The sequence below is a fragment of the Myotis daubentonii genome, chromosome X, assembly GCF_963259705.1.
Source record: "Myotis daubentonii chromosome X, mMyoDau2.1, whole genome shotgun sequence".
Lineage (NCBI taxonomy): Eukaryota > Metazoa > Chordata > Mammalia > Chiroptera > Vespertilionidae > Myotis > Myotis daubentonii.
In genome coordinates, this window is record NC_081861.1 from 80,638,106 (window position 1) to 80,659,349 (window position 21,244).

Consider the following 21,244-nt stretch of genomic DNA (forward strand, 5'->3'; position numbering starts at 1 on the left):
TAATTGTGGTAAAACTCTTCAAATACGCAATTATAGTTTCCAGAAATGATTAAAAACTTGTAGGAAACACTTGAAATAAAAGGAAATAGGTTCTTAATACATTTCCTGCCATTTTCAATCATGGAGGTTACCAGTGAAAACTTCAGAAATTACCAGAAAACTGATAATATTTACAACTCCGGTTACTTTAGGGAGCGTTTTCAGTACAATTTGCTTTCAAATGTTAGGAATTCAAGGTTATACAGCTCAAAATTTGTTTACAAACACTGTAAGTAAGGACTATACTGTTTATGGTTACAATTGGAGGCCGAATTTCTCTGGCGTTTTCTGTGTGAATCAGTTAAAATGCTGACGATTCCAGTATATAGTTGTAGGAACACTCTCTAATTCTGGACAAACTCTTCAAATACGCAATTATAGTTTCTGGAAATGATTAAAAACTTGTAAGAAACACTTGAAATAAAAAGAAATAGGTTCTTACTACATTTCCTGCCATTTGCAATCATGGAGGTTACCAGTGGAAAGTTCGTAAATGACCAGAAAACTGATAATATTTACAAATCCGACTATTTTAGGAAGCGTTTTCACTGGAATTTGCTTTCAAATATTAGGAATTAGGTTTATACAGCTCAAAACTTGTGTAGATAGACTGTAAGTGAGGAGTATACTATTTCTGTTTATAATGGGAGGCCGAATTTCTCTGGTGATTTCTCTATGAATCAGTTACAATGCTGACGATTCCAGTATATAGTTATAGGAACTCTTTCTAATTGTGGTAAAACTCTTCAAATAAGCAATTATAGTTTCCAGAAATGATTAAAAACTTGTAGGAAACACTTGAAATAAAAGGAAATAGGTTCTTAATACATTTCCTGCCATTCTCAATCACGGAGGTTACCAGTGGATAGTTCAGAAATTACCAGAAAACTGATAATATTTACAACTCCGGTTACTTTAGGGAGCGTTTTCAGTACAATTTGCTTTCAAATGTTAGGAATTCAGGGTTATACAGCTCAAAATTTGTTTAGAAACACTGTAAGTAAGGACTATACTGTTTATGTTTACAATTGGAGGCCGAATTTCTCTGGCGTTTTCTGTGTGAATCAGTTAAAATGCTGTCGATTCCAGTATATAGTTGTAGGAACACTCTCTAATTCTGGACAAACTCTTCAAATACGCAATTATAGTTTCCGGAAATGATTAAAAACTTGTAAGAAACACTTGAAATAAAAGGAAATAGGTTCTTACTACATTTCCTGCCATTTTCAATCATGGAGGTTACCAGTGGAAAGTTCGTAATTGACCAGAAAACTGATAATATTTACAACAACGACTACTTTAGGAAGCGTTTTCACTTGAATTTGCTTTCAAATATTAGGAATTAGGTTTGTCCAGCTCAAAGCTTGTGTAGAAATACTGTAAGTGAGGACTATACTATTTATGTTTATAATAGGAAGCCGAATTTTTCTGGTGTTTTCTCTGTGAATCAGTTACAATGCTGACGATTCCAGTATATAGTTATAGGAAATCTCTCTAATTGTGGTAAAACTCTTCAAATACGCAATTATAGTTTCCAGAAATGATTAAAAACTTGTAGGAAACACTTGAAATAAAAGGAAATAGGTTCTTGATACATTTCCTGCCATTTTCAATCATGGCGGTTACCAGTGGAAAGTTCAGAAATTACCAGAAAACTGATAATATTTACAACTCCGGTTACTTTAGGACGCGTTTTCAGTAAAATTTGCTTTCAAATGTTAGAAATTCAGGGTTATACAGTTCAAAATTTGATTAGAAACACTGTAAGTAAGGACTATACTGTTTATGGTTACAATTGGAGGCCGAATTTCTCTGGCGTTTTCTGTGTGAATCAGTTAAAATGCTGACGATTCCAGTATATAGTTGTAGGAACACTGTCTAATCCTGGTCAAACTCTTCAAATACGCAATTATAGTTTTCAGAAATGAATAAAAACTTGTAAGAAACACTTGAAATAAAAGTATATAGGTTCTTACTACATTTCCTGCCATTTTCAATCACGGAGGTTACCAGTGGAAAGTTCGTAAATGACCAGAAAACTGATAATATTTACAACTCCGACTACTTTAGGAAGCGTTTTCACTTGAATTTGCTTTCAAATATTAGGAATTAGGTTTGTCCAGCTCAAACCTTGTGTAGAAATACTGTTAGTGAGGACTATACTATTTATGTTTATAATTGGAGGCCGAATTTCTCTGGTGTTTTCTCTGTGAATCATTTACAATGCTGACGATTCCAGTATATAGTTATAGGAAATCTCTCTAATTGTGGTAAAACTCTTCAAATACGCAATTATAGTTTCCAGAAATGATTAAAAACTTGTAGGAAACACTTGAAATAAAAGGAAATAGGTTCTTAATACATTTCCTGCCATTTTCAATCATGGAGGTTACCAGTGGAAACTTCAGAAATTACCAGAAAACTGATAATATTTACAACTCCGGTTACTTTAGGGAGCGTTTTCAGTACAATTTGCTTTCAAATGTTAGGAATTCAAGGTTATACAGCTCAAAATTTGTTTACAAACACTGTAAGTAAGGACTATACTGTTTATGGTTACAATTGGAGGCCGAATTTCTCTGGCGTTTTCTGTGTGAATCAGTTAAAATGCTGTCGATTCCAGTATATAGTTGTAGGAACACTCTCTAATTCTGGACAAACTCTTCAAATACGCAAATATGATTAAAAACTTGTAAGAAACACTTGAAATAAAAGGAAATAGGTTCTTACTACATTTCCTGCCATTTTCAATCATGGAGGTTACCAGTGGAAAGTTCGTAATTGACCAGAAAACTGATAATATTTACAACAACGACTACTTTAGGAAGCGTTTTCACTTGAATTTGCTTTCAAATATTAGGAATTAGGTTTGTCCAGGTCAAAGCTTGTGAAGAAATACTGTAAGTGAGGACTATACTATTTATGTTTATAATAGGAAGCCGAATTTCTCTGGTGTTTTCTCTGTGAATCAGTTACAATGCTGACGATTCCAGTATATAGTTATAGGAAATCTCTCTAATTGTGGTAAAACTCTTCAAATACGCAATTATAGTTTCCAGAAATGATTAAAAACTTGTAGGAAACACTTGAAATAAAAGGAAATAGGTTCTTGATACATTTCCTGCCATTTTCAATCATGGCGGTTACCAGTGGAAAGTTCAGAAATTACCAGAAAACTGATAATATTTACAACTCCGGTTACTTTAGGAAGCGTTTTCAGTAAAATTTGCTTTCAAATGTTAGAAATTCAGGGTTATACAGTTCAAAATTTGATTAGAAACACTGTAAGTAAGGACTATACTGTTTATGGTTACAATTGGAGGCCGAATTTCTCTGGCGTTTTCTGTGTGAATCAGTTAAAATGCTGACGATTCCAGTATATAGTTGTAGGAACACTCTCTAATTCTGGACAAGCTCTTCAAATACGCAATTATAGTTTCTGGAAATGATTAAAAACTTGTAAGAAACACTTGAAATAAAAGGAAATAGGTTCTAACTACATTTCCTGCCATTTTCAATCATGGATGTTACCAGTGGAAAGTTCATAAATGACCAGAAAACTGATAATATTTACAACTCCGACTATTTTAGGAAGCGTTTTCACAGGAATTTGCTTTCAAATATTAGGAATTAGGTTTATACAGCTCAAACCTTGTGTAGAAATACTGTAAGTGAGGACTATACTATTTATGTTTATAATTGGAGGCCGAATTTCTCTGGTGTTTTCTCTGTGAATCAGTTACAATGCTGACGATTCCAGTATATAGTTATAGGAAATCTCTCTAATTGTGGTAAAACTCTTCAAATACGCAATTATAGTTTCCAGAAATGATTAAAAACTTGTAGGAAACACTTGAAATAAAAGGAAATAGGTTCTTAATACATTTCCTGCCATTTTCAATCATGGAGGTTACCAGTGAAAACTTCAGAAATTACCAGAAAACTGATAATATTTACAACTCCGGTTACTTTAGGGAGCGTTTTCAGTACAATTTGCTTTCAAATGTTAGGAATTCAAGGTTATACAGCTCAAAATTTGTTTACAAACACTGTAAGTAAGGACTATACTGTTTATGGTTACAATTGGAGGCCGAATTTCTCTGGCGTTTTCTGTGTGAATCAGTTAAAATGCTGACGATTCCAGTATATAGTTGTAGGAACACTCTCTAATTCTGGACAAACTCTTCAAATACGCAATTATAGTTTCTGGAAATGATTAAAAACTTGTAAGAAACACTTGAAATAAAAAGAAATAGGTTCTTACTACATTTCCTGCCATTTGCAATCATGGAGGTTACCAGTGGAAAGTTCGTAAATGACCAGAAAACTGATAATATTTACAAATCCGACTATTTTAGGAAGCGTTTTCACTGGAATTTGCTTTCAAATATTAGGAATTAGGTTTATACAGCTCAAAACTTGTGTAGATAGACTGTAAGTGAGGAGTATACTATTTCTGTTTATAATGGGAGGCCGAATTTCTCTGGTGATTTCTCTATGAATCAGTTACAATGCTGACGATTCCAGTATATAGTTATAGGAACTCTTTCTAATTGTGGTAAAACTCTTCAAATAAGCAATTATAGTTTCCAGAAATGATTAAAAACTTGTAGGAAACACTTGAAATAAAAGGAAATAGGTTCTTAATACATTTCCTGCCATTCTCAATCACGGAGGTTACCAGTGGATAGTTCAGAAATTACCAGAAAACTGATAATATTTACAACTCCGGTTACTTTAGGGAGCGTTTTCAGTACAATTTGCTTTCAAATGTTAGGAATTCAGGGTTATACAGCTCAAAATTTGTTTAGAAACACTGTAAGTAAGGACTATACTGTTTATGTTTACAATTGGAGGCCGAATTTCTCTGGCGTTTTCTGTGTGAATCAGTTAAAATGCTGTCGATTCCAGTATATAGTTGTAGGAACACTCTCTAATTCTGGACAAACTCTTCAAATACGCAATTATAGTTTCCGGAAATGATTAAAAACTTGTAAGAAACACTTGAAATAAAAGGAAATAGGTTCTTACTACATTTCCTGCCATTTTCAATCATGGAGGTTACCAGTGGAAAGTTCGTAATTGACCAGAAAACTGATAATATTTACAACAACGACTACTTTAGGAAGCGTTTTCACTTGAATTTGCTTTCAAATATTAGGAATTAGGTTTGTCCAGCTCAAAGCTTGTGTAGAAATACTGTAAGTGAGGACTATACTATTTATGTTTATAATAGGAAGCCGAATTTTTCTGGTGTTTTCTCTGTGAATCAGTTACAATGCTGACGATTCCAGTATATAGTTATAGGAAATCTCTCTAATTGTGGTAAAACTCTTCAAATACGCAATTATAGTTTCCAGAAATGATTAAAAACTTGTAGGAAACACTTGAAATAAAAGGAAATAGGTTCTTGATACATTTCCTGCCATTTTCAATCATGGCGGTTACCAGTGGAAAGTTCAGAAATTACCAGAAAACTGATAATATTTACAACTCCGGTTACTTTAGGACGCGTTTTCAGTAAAATTTGCTTTCAAATGTTAGAAATTCAGGGTTATACAGTTCAAAATTTGATTAGAAACACTGTAAGTAAGGACTATACTGTTTATGGTTACAATTGGAGGCCGAATTTCTCTGGCGTTTTCTGTGTGAATCAGTTAAAATGCTGACGATTCCAGTATATAGTTGTAGGAACACTCTCTAATTCTGGACAAACTCTTCAAATACGCAATTATAGTTTCTGGAAATGATTAAAAACTTGTAAGAAACACTTGAAATAAAAGGAAATAGGTTCTAACTACATTTCCTGCCATTTTCAATCATGGAGGTTACCAGTGGAAAGTTCATAAATGACCAGAAAACTGATAATATTTACAACTCCGACTATTTTAGGAAGCGTTTTCACAGGAATTTGCTTTCAAATATTAGGAATTAGGTTTATACAGCTCAAACCTTGTGTAGAAATACTGTAAGTGAGGACTATACTATTTATGTTTATAATTGGAGGCCGAATTTCTCTGGTGTTTTCTCTGTGAATCAGTTACAATGCTGACGATTCCAGTATATAGTTATAGGAAATCTCTCTAATTGTGGTAAAACTCTTCAAATACGCAATTATAGTTTCCAGAAATGATTAAAAACTTGTAGGAAACACTTGAAATAAAAGGAAATAGGTTCTTAATACATTTCCTGCCATTTTCAATCATGGAGGTTACCAGTGGAAACTTCAGAAATTACCAGAAAACTGATAATATTTACAACTCCGGTTACTTTAGGGAGCGTTTTCAGTACAATTTGCTTTCAAATGTTAGGAATTCAAGGTTATACAGCTCAAAATTTGTTTACAAACACTGTAAGTAAGGACTATACTGTTTATGGTTACAATTGGAGGCCGAATTTCTCTGGCGTTTTCTGTGTGAATCAGTTAAAATGCTGACGATTCCAGTATATAGTTGTAGGAACACTCTCTAATTCTGGACAAACTCTTCAAATACGCAATTATAGTTTCTGGAAATGATTAAAAACTTGTAAGAAACACTTGAAATAAAAAGAAATAGGTTCTTACTACATTTCCTGCCATTTGCAATCATGGAGGTTACCAGTGGAAAGTTCGTAAATGACCAGAAAACTGATAATATTTACAAATCCGACTATTTTAGGAAGCGTTTTCACTGGAATTTGCTTTCAAATATTAGGAATTAGGTTTATACAGCTCAAAACTTGTGTAGATAGACTGTAAGTGAGGAGTATACTATTTCTGTTTATAATGGGAGGCCGAATTTCTCTGGTGATTTCTCTATGAATCAGTTACAATGCTGACGATTCCAGTATATAGTTATAGGAACTCTTTCTAATTGTGGTAAAACTCTTCAAATAAGCAATTATAGTTTCCAGAAATGATTAAAAACTTGTAGGAAACACTTGAAATAAAAGGAAATAGGTTCTTAATACATTTCCTGCCATTCTCAATCACGGAGGTTACCAGTGGATAGTTCAGAAATTACCAGAAAACTGATAATATTTACAACTCCGGTTACTTTAGGGAGCGTTTTCAGTACAATTTGCTTTCAAATGTTAGGAATTCAGGGTTATACAGCTCAAAATTTGTTTAGAAACACTGTAAGTAAGGACTATACTGTTTATGTTTACAATTGGAGGCCGAATTTCTCTTGCGTTTTCTGTGTGAATCAGTTAAAATGCTGACGATTCCAGTATATAGTTGTAGGAACACTCTCTAATTCTGGACAAACTCTTCAAATACGCAATTATAGTTTCCGGAAATGATTAAAAACTTGTAAGAAACACTTGAAATAAAAGGAAATAGGTTCTTACTACATTTCCTGCCATTTTCAATCATGGAGGTTACCAGTGGAAAGTTCGTAATTGACCAGAAAACTGATAATATTTACAACTCCGACTACTTTAGGAAGCGTTTTCACTTGAATTTGCTTTCAAATATTAGGAATTAGGTTTGTCCAGCTCAAAGCTTGTGTAGAAATACTGTAAGTGAGGACTATACTATTTATGTTTATAATAGGAAGCCGAATTTCTCTGGTGTTTTCTCTGTGAATCTGTTACAATGCTGACGATTCCAGTATATAGTTATAGGAAATCTCTCTAATTGTGGTAAAACTCTTCAAATACGCAATTATAGTTTCCAGAAATGATTAAAAACTTGTAGGAAACACTTGAAATAAAAGGAAATAGGTTCTTGATACATTTCCTGCCATTTTCAATCATGGCGGTTACCAGTGGAAAGTTCAGAAATTACCAGAAAACTGATAATATTTACAACTCCGGTTACTTTAGGAAGCGTTTTCAGTAAAATTTGCTTTCAAATGTTAGAAATTCAGGGTTATACAGTTCAAAATTTGATTAGAAACACTGTAAGTAAGGACTATACTGTTTATGGTTACAATTGGAGGCCGAATTTCTCTGGCGTTTTCTGTGTGAATCAGTTAAAATGCTGACGATTCCAGTATATAGTTGTAGGAACACTCTCTAATTCTGGACAAACTCTTCAAATACGCAATTATAGTTTCTGGAAATGATTAAAAACTTGTAAGAAACACTTGAAATAAAAGGAAATAGGTTCTAACTACATTTCCTGCCATTTTCAATCATGGAGGTTACCAGTGGAAAGTTCATAAATGACCAGAAAACTGATAATATTTACAACTCCGACTATTTTAGGAAGCGTTTTCACAGGAATTTGCTTTCAAATATTAGGAATTAGGTTTATACAGCTCAAACCTTGTGTAGAAATACTGTAAGTGAGGACTATACTATTTATGTTTATAATTGGAGGCCGAATTTCTCTGGTGTTTTCTCTGTGAATCAGTTACAATGCTGACGATTCCAGTATATAGTTATAGGAAATCTCTCTAATTGTGGTAAAACTCTTCAAATACGCAATTATAGTTTCCAGAAATGATTAAAAACTTGTAGGAAACACTTGAAATAAAAGGAAATAGGTTCTTAATACATTTCCTGCCATTTTCAATCATGGAGGTTACCAGTGGAAACTTCAGAAATTACCAGAAAACTGATAATATTTACAACTCCGGTTACTTTAGGGAGCGTTTTCAGTACAATTTGCTTTCAAATGTTAGGAATTCAAGGTTATACAGCTCAAAATTTGTTTACAAACACTGTAAGTAAGGACTATACTGTTTATGGTTACAATTGGAGGCCGAATTTCTCTGGCGTTTTCTGTGTGAATCAGTTAAAATGCTGACGATTCCAGTATATAGTTGTAGGAACACTCTCTAATTCTGGACAAACTCTTCAAATACGCAATTATAGTTTCTGGAAATGATTAAAAACTTGTAAGAAACACTTGAAATAAAAAGAAATAGGTTCTTACTACATTTCCTGCCATTTGCAATCATGGAGGTTACCAGTGGAAAGTTCGTAAATGACCAGAAAATTGATAATATTTACAAATCCGACTATTTTAGGAAGCGTTTTCACTGGAATTTGCTTTCAAATATTAGGAATTAGGTTTATACACCTCAAAACTTGTGTAGATAGACTGTAAGGGAGGAGTATACTATTTCTGTTTATAATGGGAGGCCGAATTTCTCTGGTGATTTCTCTATGAATCAGTTACAATGCTGACGATTCCAGTATATAGTTATAGGAACTCTTTTTAATTGTGGTAAAACTCTTCAAATAAGCAATTATAGTTTCCAGAAATGATTAAAAACTTGTAGGAAACACTTGAAATAAAAGGAAATAGGTTCTTAATACATTTCCTGCCATTCTCAATCATGGAGGTTACCAGTGGAAAGTTCGTAATTGACCAGAAAACTGATAATATTTACAACAACGACTACTTTAGGAAGCGTTTTCACTTGAATTTGCTTTCAAATATTAGGAATTAGGTTTGTCCAGCTCAAAGCTTGTGTAGAAATACTGTAAGTGAGGACTATACTATTTATGTTTATAATAGGAAGCCGAATTTCTCTGGTGTTTTCTCTGTGAATCAGTTACAATGCTGACGATTCCAGTATATAGTTATAGGAAATCTCTCTAATTGTGGTAAAACTCTTCAAATACGCAATTATAGTTTCCAGAAATGATTAAAAACTTGTAGGAAACACTTGAAATAAAAGGAAATAGGTTCTTGATACATTTCCTGCCATTTTCAATCATGGCGGTTACCAGTGGAAAGTTCAGAAATTACCAGAAAACTGATAATATTTACAACTCCGGTTACTTTAGGAAGCGTTTTCAGTAAAATTTGCTTTCAAATGTTAGAAATTCAGGGTTATACAGTTCAAAATTTGATTAGAAACACTGTAAGTAAGGACTATACTGTTTATGGTTACAATTGGAGGCCGAATTTCTCTGGGGTTTTCTGTGTGAATCAGTTAAAATGCTGACGATTCCAGTATATAGTTGTAGGAACACTCTCTAATTCTGGACAAGCTCTTCAAATACGCAATTATAGTTTCTGGAAATGATTAAAAACTTGTAAGAAACACTTGAAATAAAAGGAAATAGGTTCTAACTACATTTCCTGCCATTTTCAATCATGGAGGTTACCAGTGGAAAGTTCATAAATGACCAGAAAACTGATAATATTTACAACTCCGACTATTTTAGGAAGCGTTTTCACAGGAATTTGCTTTCAAATATTAGGAATTAGGTTTATACAGCTCAAACCTTGTGTAGAAATACTGTAAGTGAGGACTATACTATTTATGTTTATAATTGGAGGCCGAATTTCTCTGGTGTTTTCTCTGTGAATCAGTTACAATGCTGACGATTCCAGTATATAGTTATAGGAAATCTCTCTAATTGTGGTAAAACTCTTCAAATACGCAATTATAGTTTCCAGAAATGATTAAAAACTTGTAGGAAACACTTGAAATAAAAGGAAATAGGTTCTTAATACATTTCCTGCCATTTTCAATCATGGAGGTTACCAGTGGAAACTTCAGAAATTACCAGAAAACTGATAATATTTACAACTCCGGTTACTTTAGGAAGCGTTTTCAGTAAAATTTGCTTTCAAATGTTAGGAATTCAAGGTTATACAGCTCAAAATTTGTTTACAAACACTGTAAGTAAGGACTATACTGTTTATGGTTACAATTGGAGGCCGAATTTCTCTGGCGTTTTCTGTGTGAATCAGTTAAAATGCTGACGATTCCAGTATATAGTTGTAGGAACACTCTCTAATTCTGGACAAACTCTTCAAATACGCAATTATAGTTTCTGGAAATGATTAAAAACTTGTAAGAAACACTTGAAATAAAAAGAAATAGGTTCTTACTACATTTCCTGCCATTTGCAATCATGGAGGTTACCAGTGGAAAGTTCGTAAATGACCAGAAAACTGATAATATTTACAAATCCGACTATTTTAGGAAGCGTTTTCACTGGAATTTGCTTTCAAATATTAGGAATTAGGTTTATACAGCTCAAAACTTGTGTAGATAGACTGTAAGTGAGGAGTATACTATTTCTGTTTATAATGGGAGGCCGAATTTCTCTGGTGATTTCTCTATGAATCAGTTACAATGCTGACGATTCCAGTATATAGTTATAGGAACTCTTTCTAATTGTGGTAAAACTCTTCAAATAAGCAATTATAGTTTCCAGAAATGATTAAAAACTTGTAGGAAACACTTGAAATAAAAGGAAATAGGTTCTTAATACATTTCCTGCCATTCTCAATCACGGAGGTTACCAGTGGATAGTTCAGAAATTACCAGAAAACTGATAATATTTACAACTCCGGTTACTTTAGGGAGCGTTTTCAGTACAATTTGCTTTCAAATGTTAGGAATTCAGGGTTATACAGCTCAAAATTTGTTTAGAAACACTGTAAGTAAGGACTATACTGTTTATGTTTACAATTGGAGGCCGAATTTCTCTTGCGTTTTCTGTGTGAATCAGTTAAAATGCTGACGATTCCAGTATATAGTTGTAGGAACACTCTCTAATTCTGGACAAACTCTTCAAATACGCAATTATAGTTTCCGGAAATGATTAAAAACTTGTAAGAAACACTTGAAATAAAAGGAAATAGGTTCTTACTACATTTCCTGCCATTTTCAATCATGGAGGTTACCAGTGGAAAGTTCGTAATTGACCAGAAAACTGATAATATTTACAACTCCGACTACTTTAGGAAGCGTTTTCACTTGAATTTGCTTTCAAATATTAGGAATTAGGTTTGTCCAGCTCAAAGCTTGTGTAGAAATACTGTAAGTGAGGACTATACTATTTATGTTTATAATAGGAAGCCGAATTTCTCTGGTGTTTTCTCTGTGAATCTGTTACAATGCTGACGATTCCAGTATATAGTTATAGGAAATCTCTCTAATTGTGGTAAAACTCTTCAAATACGCAATTATAGTTTCCAGAAATGATTAAAAACTTGTAGGAAACACTTGAAATAAAAGGAAATAGGTTCTTGATACATTTCCTGCCATTTTCAATCATGGCGGTTACCAGTGGAAAGTTCAGAAATTACCAGAAAACTGATAATATTTACAACTCCGGTTACTTTAGGAAGCGTTTTCAGTAAAATTTGCTTTCAAATGTTAGAAATTCAGGGTTATACAGTTCAAAATTTGATTAGAAACACTGTAAGTAAGGACTATACTGTTTATGGTTACAATTGGAGGCCGAATTTCTCTGGCGTTTTCTGTGTGAATCAGTTAAAATGCTGACGATTCCAGTATATAGTTGTAGGAACACTCTCTAATTCTGGACAAACTCTTCAAATACGCAATTATAGTTTCTGGAAATGATTAAAAACTTGTAAGAAACACTTGAAATAAAAGGAAATAGGTTCTAACTACATTTCCTGCCATTTTCAATCATGGAGGTTACCAGTGGAAAGTTCATAAATGACCAGAAAACTGATAATATTTACAACTCCGACTATTTTAGGAAGCGTTTTCACAGGAATTTGCTTTCAAATATTAGGAATTAGGTTTATACAGCTCAAACCTTGTGTAGAAATACTGTAAGTGAGGACTATACTATTTATGTTTATAATTGGAGGCCGAATTTCTCTGGTGTTTTCTCTGTGAATCAGTTACAATGCTGACGATTCCAGTATATAGTTATAGGAAATCTCTCTAATTGTGGTAAAACTCTTCAAATACGCAATTATAGTTTCCAGAAATGATTAAAAACTTGTAGGAAACACTTGAAATAAAAGGAAATAGGTTCTTAATACATTTCCTGCCATTTTCAATCATGGAGGTTACCAGTGGAAACTTCAGAAATTACCAGAAAACTGATAATATTTACAACTCCGGTTACTTTAGGGAGCGTTTTCAGTACAATTTGCTTTCAAATGTTAGGAATTCAAGGTTATACAGCTCAAAATTTGTTTACAAACACTGTAAGTAAGGACTATACTGTTTATGGTTACAATTGGAGGCCGAATTTCTCTGGCGTTTTCTGTGTGAATCAGTTAAAATGCTGACGATTCCAGTATATAGTTGTAGGAACACTCTCTAATTCTGGACAAACTCTTCAAATACGCAATTATAGTTTCTGGAAATGATTAAAAACTTGTAAGAAACACTTGAAATAAAAAGAAATAGGTTCTTACTACATTTCCTGCCATTTGCAATCATGGAGGTTACCAGTGGAAAGTTCGTAAATGACCAGAAAACTGATAATATTTACAAATCCGACTATTTTAGGAAGCGTTTTCACTGGAATTTGCTTTCAAATATTAGGAATTAGGTTTATACAGCTCAAAACTTGTGTAGATAGACTGTAAGTGAGGAGTATACTATTTCTGTTTATAATGGGAGGCCGAATTTCTCTGGTGATTTCTCTATGAATCAGTTACAATGCTGACGATTCCAGTATATAGTTATAGGAACTCTTTCTAATTGTGGTAAAACTCTTCAAATAAGCAATTATAGTTTCCAGAAATGATTAAAAACTTGTAGGAAACACTTGAAATAAAAGGAAATAGGTTCTTAATACATTTCCTGCCATTCTCAATCACGGAGGTTACCAGTGGATAGTTCAGAAATTACCAGAAAACTGATAATATTTACAACTCCGGTTACTTTAGGGAGCGTTTTCAGTACAATTTGCTTTCAAATGTTAGGAATTCAGGGTTATACAGCTCAAAATTTGTTTAGAAACACTGTAAGTAAGGACTATACTGTTTATGTTTACAATTGGAGGCCGAATTTCTCTTGCGTTTTCTGTGTGAATCAGTTAAAATGCTGACGATTCCAGTATATAGTTGTAGGAACACTCTCTAATTCTGGACAAACTCTTCAAATACGCAATTATAGTTTCCGGAAATGATTAAAAACTTGTAAGAAACACTTGAAATAAAAGGAAATAGGTTCTTACTACATTTCCTGCCATTTTCAATCATGGAGGTTACCAGTGGAAAGTTCGTAATTGACCAGAAAACTGATAATATTTACAACTCCGACTACTTTAGGAAGCGTTTTCACTTGAATTTGCTTTCAAATATTAGGAATTAGGTTTGTCCAGCTCAAAGCTTGTGTAGAAATACTGTAAGTGAGGACTATACTATTTATGTTTATAATAGGAAGCCGAATTTCTCTGGTGTTTTCTCTGTGAATCTGTTACAATGCTGACGATTCCAGTATATAGTTATAGGAAATCTCTCTAATTGTGGTAAAACTCTTCAAATACGCAATTATAGTTTCCAGAAATGATTAAAAACTTGTAGGAAACACTTGAAATAAAAGGAAATAGGTTCTTGATACATTTCCTGCCATTTTCAATCATGGCGGTTACCAGTGGAAAGTTCAGAAATTACCAGAAAACTGATAATATTTACAACTCCGGTTACTTTAGGGAGCGTTTTCAGTACAATTTGCTTTCAAATGTTAGGAATTCAAGGTTATACAGCTCAAAATTTGTTTACAAACACTGTAAGTAAGGACTATACTGTTTATGGTTACAATTGGAGGCCGAATTTCTCTGGCGTTTTCTGTGTGAATCAGTTAAAATGCTGACGATTCCAGTATATAGTTGTAGGAACACTCTCTAATTCTGGACAAACTCTTCAAATACGCAATTATAGTTTCTGGAAATGATTAAAAACTTGTAAGAAACACTTGAAATAAAAAGAAATAGGTTCTTACTACATTTCCTGCCATTTGCAATCATGGAGGTTACCAGTGGAAAGTTCGTAAATGACCAGAAAACTGATAATATTTACAAATCCGACTATTTTAGGAAGCGTTTTCACTGGAATTTGCTTTCAAATATTAGGAATTAGGTTTATACAGCTCAAAACTTGTGTAGATAGACTGTAAGGGAGGAGTATACTATTTCTGTTTATAATGGGAGGCCGAATTTCTCTGGTGATTTCTCTATGAATCAGTTACAATGCTGACGATTCCAGTATATAGTTATAGGAACTCTTTTTAATTGTGGTAAAACTCTTCAAATAAGCAATTATAGTTCCCAGAAATGATTAAAAACTTGTAGGAAACACTTGAAATAAAAGGAAATAGGTTCTTAATACATTTCCTGCCATTCTCAATCACGGAGGTTACCAGTGGATAGTTCAGAAATTACCAGAAAACTGATAATATTTACAACACCGGTTACTTTAGGGAGCGTTTTCAGTACAATTTGCTTTCAAATGTTAGGAATTCAGGGTTATACAGCTCAAAATTTGTTTAGAAACACTGTAAGTAAGGACTATACTGTTTATGTTTACAATTGGAGGCCGAATTTCTCTGGCGTTTTCTGTGTGAATCAGTTAAAATGCTGACGATTCCAGTATATAGTTGTAGGAACACTCTCTAATTCTGGACAAACTCTTCAAATACGCAATTATAGTTTCCGGAAATGATTAAAAACTTGTAAGAAACACTTGAAATAAAAGGAAATAGGTTCTTACTACATTTCCTGCCATTTTCAATCATGGAGGTTACCAGTGGAAAGTTCGTAATTGACCAGAAAACTGATAATATTTACAACTCCGACTACTTTAGGAAGCGTTTTCACTTGAATTTGCTTTCAAATATTAGGAATTAGGTTTGTCCAGCTCAAAGCTTGTGTAGAAATACTGTAAGTGAGGACTATACTATTTATGTTTATAATAGGAAGCCGAATTTCTCTGGTGTTTTCTCTGTGAATCAGTTACAATGCTGACGATTCCAGTATATAGTTATAGGAAATCTCTCTAATTGTGGTAAAACTCTTCAAATACGCAATTATAGTTTCCAGAAATGATTAAAAACTTGTAGGAAACACTTGAAATAAAAGGAAATAGGTTCTTGATACATTTCCTGCCATTGTCAATCATGGCGGTTACCAGTGGAAAGTTCAGAAATTACCAGAAAACTGATAATATTTACAACTCCGGTTACTTTAGGAAGCGTTTTCAGTAAAATTTGCTTTCAAATGTTAGAAATTCAGGGTTATACAGTTCAAAATTTGATTAGAAACACTGTAAGTAAGGACTATACTGTTTATGGTTACAATTGGAGGCCGAATTTCTCTGGCGTTTTCTGTGTGAATCAGTTAAAATGCTGACGATTCCAGTATATAGTTGTAGGAACACTCTCTAATTCTGGACAAACTCTTCAAATACGCAATTATAGTTTCTGGAAATGATTAAAAACTTGTAAGAAACACCTGAAATAAAAGGAAATAGGTTCTTACTACATTTCCTGCCATTTTCAATCATGGAGGTTACCAGTGGAAAGTTCATAAATGACCAGAAAACTGATAATATTTACAACTCCGACTATTTTAGGAAGCGTTTTCACAGGAATTTGCTTTCAAATATTAGGAATTAGGTTTATACAGCTCAAAACTTGTGTAGAAAGACTGTAAGTGAGGAGTATACTATTTATGTTTATAATTGGAGGCCGAATTTCTCTGGTGTTTTCTCTGTGAATCAGTTACAATGCTGACGATTCCAGTATATAGTTATAGGAACTCTCTCTAATTGTGGTAAAACTCTTCAAATAAGCAATTATAGTTTCCAGAAATGATTAAAAACTTGTAGGAAACACTTGAAATAAAAGGAAATAGGTTCTTAATACATTTCCTGCCATTCTCAATCACGGAGGTTACCAGTGGATAGTTCAGAAATTACCAGAAAACTGATAATATTTACAACTCCGGTTACTTTAGGGAGCGTTTTCAGTACAATTTGCTTTCAAATGTTAGGAATTCAGGGTTATACAGCTCAAAATTTGTTTAGAAACACTGTAAGTAAGGACTATACTGTTTATGTTTACAATTGGAGGCCGAATTTTTCTGGCGTTTTCTGTGTGATTCAGTTAAAATGCTGACGATTCCAGTATATAGTTGTAGGAACACTCTCTAATTCTGGACAAACTCTTCAAATACGCAATTATAGTTTCTGGAAATGATTAAAAACTTGTAGGAAACAGTTGAAATAAAAGGAAATAGGTTCTTACTACATTTCTGCCATTTTCAATCATGGAGGTTACCAGTGGAAAGTTCAGAAATTACCAGAAAATTGATAATATTTACAACTCCGGTTACTTTAGGGAGCGTTTTCAGTACAATTTGCTTTCAAATATTAGGAATTAGTTGTATACAGCTCAAAATTTGTTTGGAAACACTGTAAGTAAGGACTATACTGTTTATGTTTACAATTGGAGGCCGAATTTCTCTGGCATTTTCTGTGTGAATCAGTTAAAATGCTGATGATTCCAGTATATAGTTGTAGGAATACTCTCTAATTCTGGACAAACTCTTCAAATACGCAATTACAATTTCTGGAAATGATTAAAAACTTGTAAGAAACACTTGAAATAAAAGGAAATAGGTTCTTACTACATTTCCTGCCATTTTCAATCATGGAGGTTACCAGTGGAAAGTTCGTAAATGACCAGAAAACTGATAATATTTACAACTCCGACTACTTTAGGAAGCGTTTTCACTTGAATTTGCTTTCAAATATTAGGAATTAGGTTTATACAGCTCAAAACTTGTGTAGAATGACTGTAAGTGAGGAGTATACTATTTATGTTTATAATTGGAGGCCGAATTTCTCTGGTGTTTTCTCTATGAATCAGTTACAATGCTGACGATTCCAGTATATAGTTATAGGAACTCTTTCTAATTGTGGTAAAACTCTTCAAATAAGCAATTATAGTTTCCAGAAATGATTAAAAACTTGTAGGAAACACTTGAAATAAAAGGAAATAGATTCTTAATACATTTCCTGCGATTCTCAATCACGGAGGTTACCAGTGGGTAGTTCAGAAATTACCAGAAAACTGATAATATTTACAACTCCGGTTACTTTAGGGAGCGTTTTCAGTGCAATTTGCTTTCAAATGTTAGGAATTCAGGGTTATACAGCTCAAAATTTGTTTAGAAACACTGTAAGTAAGGACTATACTGTTTATGTTTACAATTGGAGGCCGAATTTCTCTGTCATTTTCTGTGTGAATCAGTTAAAATGCTGACGATTCGAGTATATAGTTGTAGGAACACTCTCTAATTCTGGACAAACTCTTCAAATACGCAATTATAGTTTCTGGAAATGATTAAATCTTGTAGGAAACAGTTGAACTAAAAGTAAATAGGTTCTTACTACATTTCCTGCCATTTTCAATCATGGAGGTTACCAGTGGAAAGTTCAGAAATTACCAGAAAACTGGTAATATTTACAACTCCGGTTACTTTAGGGAGATTTTCAGTACAATTTTCTTTCAAATGTTAGGATTTCAAGGTTATACAGCTCAAAATTTGTTTAGAAACACTGTAAGTAAGGACTATACTGTTTATGGTTACAATTGGAGGCCGAATTTCTCTGGCGTTTTCTGTGTGAATCAGTTAAAATGCTGACGATTCCAGGATATAGTTGTAGGAACACTCTCTAATTCTGGACAAACTCTTCAAATACGCAATTATAGTTTCTGGAAATGATTAAAAACTTGTAAGAAACACTTGACATAAAAGGAAATAGGTTCTTACTACATTTCCTGCCATTTGCAATCATGGAGGTTACCAGTGGAAAGTTCGTAAATGACCAGAAAACTGATAATATTTACAACTCCGACTATTTTAGGAAGCGTTTTCACTGGAATTTGCTTTCAAATATTAGGAATTAGGTTTATACAGCTCAAAACTTGCGTAGAAAGACTGTAAGTGAGGAGTATACTATTTATGTTTATAATGGGAGGCCGAATTTCTCTGGTGATTTCTCTGTGAATCAGTTACAATGCTGACGATTCCAGTATATAGTTATAGGAACTCTTTCTAATTGTGGTAAAACTCTTCAAATAAGCAATTATAGTTTCCAGAAATGATTAAAAACTTGTAGGAAATACTTGAAATAAAAGGACATAGGTTCTTAATACATTTCCTGCCATTCTCAATCACGGAGGTTACCAGTGGATAGTTCAGAAATTACCAGAAAACTGATAATATTTACAACTCCGGTTACTTTAGGGAGCGTTTTCAGTACAATTTGTTTTCAAATGTTAGGAATTCAGGGTTATACAGCTCAAAATTTTTTAGAAACACTGTAAGTAAGGACTATACTGTTTAAGTTTACAATTGGAGGCCGAATTTCTGTGGCGTTTTCTGTGTGAATCAGTTAAAATGCTGACGATTCCAGTATATAGTTGTAGGAATACTCTCTAATTCTGGACAAACTCTTCAAATACGCAATTATAGTTTCCGGAAATGATTAAAAACTTGTAAGAAACACTTGAAATAAAAGGAAATAGGTTCTTACTACATTTCCTGCCATTTTCAATCATGGAGGTTACCAGTGGAAAGTTCGTAAATGACCAGAAAACTGATAATATTTACAACTCCGACTACTTTAGGAAGCGTTTTCACTTGAATTTGCTTTCAAATATTAGGAATTAGGTTTGTACAGCTCAAACCTTGTGTAGAAATACTGTTAGTGAGGACTATACTATTTATGTTTATAATTGGAGGCCGAATTTCTCTGGTGTTTTCTCTGTGAATCAGTTACAATGCTGACGATTCCAGTATATAGTTATAGGAAATCTCTCTAATTGTGGTAAAACTCTTCAAATACGCAATTATAGTTTCCAGAAATGATTAAAAACTTGTAGGAAACACTTGAAATAAAAGGAAATAGGTTCTTAATACATTTCCTGCCATTTTCAATCATGGAGGTTACCAGTGGAAAGTTCAGAAATTACCAGAAAACTGATAATATTTACAACTCCGGTTACTTTAGGGAGCGTTTTCAGTACAATTTGCTTTCAAATGTTAGGAATTCAAGGTTATACAGCTCAAAATTTGTTTACAAACACTGTAAGTAAGGACTATACTGTTTATGGTTACAATTGGAGGCCGAATTTCTCTGGCGTTTTCTGTGTGAATCAGTTAAAATGCTGACGATTCCAGTATATAGTTGTAGGAACACTCTCTAATTCTGGACAAACTCTTCAAATACGCAATTATAGTTTCTGGAAATGATTAAAAACTTGTAAGAAACACTTGAAATAAAAAGAAATAGGTTCTTACTACATTTCCTGCCATTTGCAATCATGGAGGTTACCAGTGGAAAGTTCGTAAATGACCAGAAAACTGATAATATTTACAAATCCGACAATTTTAGGAAGCGTTTTCACTGGAATTTGCTTTCAAATATTAGGAATTAGGTTTGTCCAGCTCAAAGCTTGTGTAGAAATACTGTAAGTGAGGACTATACTATTTATGTTTATAATAGGAAGCCGAATTTCTCTGGTGTTTTCTCTGTGAATCAGTTACAATGCTGACGATTCCAGTATATAGTTTTAGGAAATCTCTCTAATTGTGGTAAAACTCTTCAAATACGCAATTATAGTTTCCAGAAATGATTAAAAACTTGTAGGAAACACTTGAAATAAAAGGAAATAGGTTCTTGATACATTTCCTGCCATTTTCAATCATGGCGGTTACCAGTGGAAAGTTCAGAAATTACCAGAAAACTGATAATATTTACAACTCCGGTTACTTTAGGAAGCGTTTTCAGTAAAATTTGCTTTCAAATGTTAGAAATTCAGGGTTATACAGTTCAAAATTTGATTAGAAACACTGTAAGTAAGGACTATACTGTTTATGGTTACAATTGGAGGCCGAATTTCTCTCGCGTTTTCTGTGTGAATCAGTTAAAATGCTGACGATTCCAGTATATAGTTGTAGGAACACTCTCTAATTCTGGACAAACTCTTCAAATACGCAATTATAGTTTCTGGAAATGATTAAAAACTTGTAAGAAACACTTGAAATAAAAGGAAATAGGTTCTTACTACATTTCCTGCCATTTTCAATCATGGAGGTTACCAGTGGAAAGTTCATAAATGACCAGAAAACTGATAATATTTACAACTCCGACTATTTTAGGAAGCGTTTTCACAGGAATTTGCTTTTAAATATTAGGAATTAGGTTTATACAGCTCAAAACTTGTTAGAAAGACTGTAAGTGAGGAGTATACTATTTATGTTTATAATTGGAGGCCGAATTTCTCTGGTGTTTTCTCTGTGAATCAGTTACAATGCTGACGATTCCAGTATATAGTTATAGGAACTCTCTCTAATTGTGGTAAAACTCTTCAAATAAGCAATTATAGTTTCCAGAAATGATTAAAAACTTGTAGGAAACACTTGAAATAAAAGGAAATAGGTTCTTAATACATTTCCTGCCATTCTCAATCACGGAGGTTACCAGTGGATAGTTCAGAAATTACCAGAAAACTGATAATAT